A 2,943-nucleotide genomic window follows, 5' to 3' on the forward strand; every position below is an offset into this window, starting at 1 on the left:
TAGAACAACACAGCTATCCTCGTTCATGCTGCAGGCTTTACCTCTTATTCATCTACACTGCAAAACAATCAAGTCACTAAAGCCATTCTGAGAGCATCCCTTAAAGATGTTTAATGATACAGCTTCAGTTCAGAGTGGATTTACAGACAATGCATTCATACTCACAACATAGCTGTGTTTACTGTGTTGCTCACGTTAACAACACACAATGTATCTGCTTCAGTTGATGTCAGTTTATGAAGTGTAATATGTTGCACATTTCACTCTTCACATTGTATGTGCAGCTCAGAAAGAGTACGTGAGTATTGCATTTGACTATAATTAAGCTGGGTTCATAAATTACCATCTGCCAAACTGAAATAATATGATTTTGGTCAGTATAAGCCTGATACTGTCACCACAGCCATAATTTAATCTCTTCAAAGCATTAGGTACAGTGTTTCAGTTTATGGAACTACCTTTTCATTTGTCAGAATCTGATTTTAATATAAATGTGTAATTAAGTTTGTGTTGTGACTTTGCTAATCTGGTTAATTTTATTTAATTATTTATTTTATTTGGCTAGTATAAATTCTGAGTGGCCGGTAACTAAAATGAATGGCCAAATATCTGGTGAGTAAAAAAAGTTCATTTCAAACTCTGATTATGTACAGTGTATAAACACCAGACTTTGATTGATTGGTTGATAGAATGAATGAATGAATGAATGAATGGAGTGCATCAAGTGCACTGAAATACTTTTTGAAAATGGTTTATATACATTATAAATAAATTAACCTTTAATAAACATTACACTGACTTGTGTAAGGAAAGGAACTGCAGGTCAGAAGTCTTCGGTAGGTGAGGCAGAAACCTTAATATTTGCTCCCATCTAGTGGTGGTGAACTTAACCACTTCAATCCCTTTTATTATGATGGTAACTTTACATATTAATAAGTCCGGTATGAATAAAACACAAGTTGTTTCTCATTCATAAAAATATTACTCTAAGTTTAAATGATTAATACATAAAATACAATAAAACACAAGTTTAATCAGAACATAATTTCAAGCTTTCTAATTCCATTCTTACTGGTAGCAGTTGTATTGGAGAGTATTCTTATTAACAATAATTTAGTTACAGAACTCTCTGATTCTTAGAATTCTAGAGAGCACTCCGATTAAATTCTTACTAGTTAGAATTTGATAATGAGAATTTGATCCAATTTCCATTTGCAAGAATTTGCGATAACACCCAGTTCCTGACCAAATCCAGCTTGCAGCATGGCTACTGTTCAAAATAAAAGCACTTTGTGGTTCAATATTAACCTGCATTATATTTAAAAGCTAATCTCAAAAATACACTAATTGCATTCACATTATTGTAACATTAGGATAACGACACAGATGTGCTCTTAAATATATTTATATGAACCAACGTTTTCATTAAAATCATTCTGGTGCTGAGAAAAAAAGACAAAAAGTGCACAATATTGTGTGAAAATATAATTATCCATACATAATTCTTCTCACAAACATTCTTCTAACTGAAAAAAAAAGCATCTGCTAAATTTTAATTATAAGGCATATGGTCTTTCAGAGACTGTGCCTTTAAATTATAGACTAGAAATTTCTATTAATTAATTATAAAGTATTCATATAAGAACAAATAAACAAATTACAAGCAGCTATCACAAATACTAAAACATAAATGATTGTTATAAGGACACTCAACAAGATGATAAATGACTCTATTTATTCATTCATTCACTCGAACAGGCAAAAATGTCATGGATCCTCTCGACGACCACCAGAGGGCTCCCTCTCCTGCATTTTGACTCTCCATTTGTCACTACATTTCCCACAATGCCACTGCTAACCCGGACACCTGGCACCTGTAGAGAAGGTTAGAGAGTGTATAAGCTCTGAACTGACGGATGCTCTCTGTTTGCTCCCATCTAGTGGTGATAGTTTACTTGGCAGGCTGACCAAGAAAGTCTCTTTTGACAATCCACTTCATTATCATGATAACATTACATATTAAATAGTAATATATTATTAAATTATTGATACATATCTAATACAGTGATAAATATCTAACTCTCGCATGCTCTTTAAAACTTTTTTCCCTCTTTTGTCCTCCTCCTCGCACTCATTCTTTACTATGCCACATTCTTCATTAATGAATACCTTGAATATTAAATGATCAAATGCATTTCCTTCAAAGATTCAGCAAAGAATCACTCAGGCATGATTGAAATAACATAGGGAATGAATACGGGTCACTGTAGACCCATGGGTTTTCCTTATGGAAGGACAAAATAAACAAAATGATTTGTGGAAGTCAAAAACAACATACTTAAAGACTATCTGGAATACTAAATGACAGAAAAACATTTCTTTCAGCGATTCAGCAAAGAAACACTCATCCATAACTGAAATAATTGTGTTATATGTTGTGCATTAGAAGGGTATAATGACACACACACACACACACACAATATTTTTTATTCAAAAAGTAAGAAAGAAAAAATAATAATAATAATTAAAAAAAAGGATTTGTGATGATCAAAAACAAGTAAATTGATTGAATTCTGAATGATGAAATTAATTTCTTGCAAAGATATATAAAAAATAAATAAATTCAGTCCCCATGTTGTGCATCAAAGGGTTAAAGATCCTGGTTGAAAACCCAAAGGTTTAAGGTTCAGTATCATTAGATATAAAAAAAAAAAATTAAATAATAAATAAATATTGTTTTGATTTAAGTTATGTTGTGTTGGTGTTTCTAACTAGTGTTTTTTCTCTGTCAAAAACAGATACAGTGAACTTTTAATTATTTTATTATATTTTATTATTATTTTGAGTCATTAAATTATGTTTTAATTGCCGTTACACAACGCGGCGCTACACTGTTATATGCCACGTGAGTTCATTAAAAACAAGTGCGCTACGCTCTCATAC

At 31.7% G+C, this 2,943-nt stretch overlaps 1 protein-coding gene across 4 annotated transcripts in view; it reads right to left on the reverse strand.

Moving 5' to 3' along the window:
* The window catches only part of LOC109087857 (NUMB endocytic adaptor protein), a 590,428-nt gene that overhangs the window by 308,556 nt on the left and 278,929 nt on the right, over positions 1-2,943 (reverse strand). The gene's annotated exons all lie outside the window — the stretch shown is intronic.

Source organism: Cyprinus carpio, chromosome B17 (genome assembly GCF_018340385.1).
Source record: "Cyprinus carpio isolate SPL01 chromosome B17, ASM1834038v1, whole genome shotgun sequence".
NCBI lineage: Eukaryota > Metazoa > Chordata > Actinopteri > Cypriniformes > Cyprinidae > Cyprinus > Cyprinus carpio.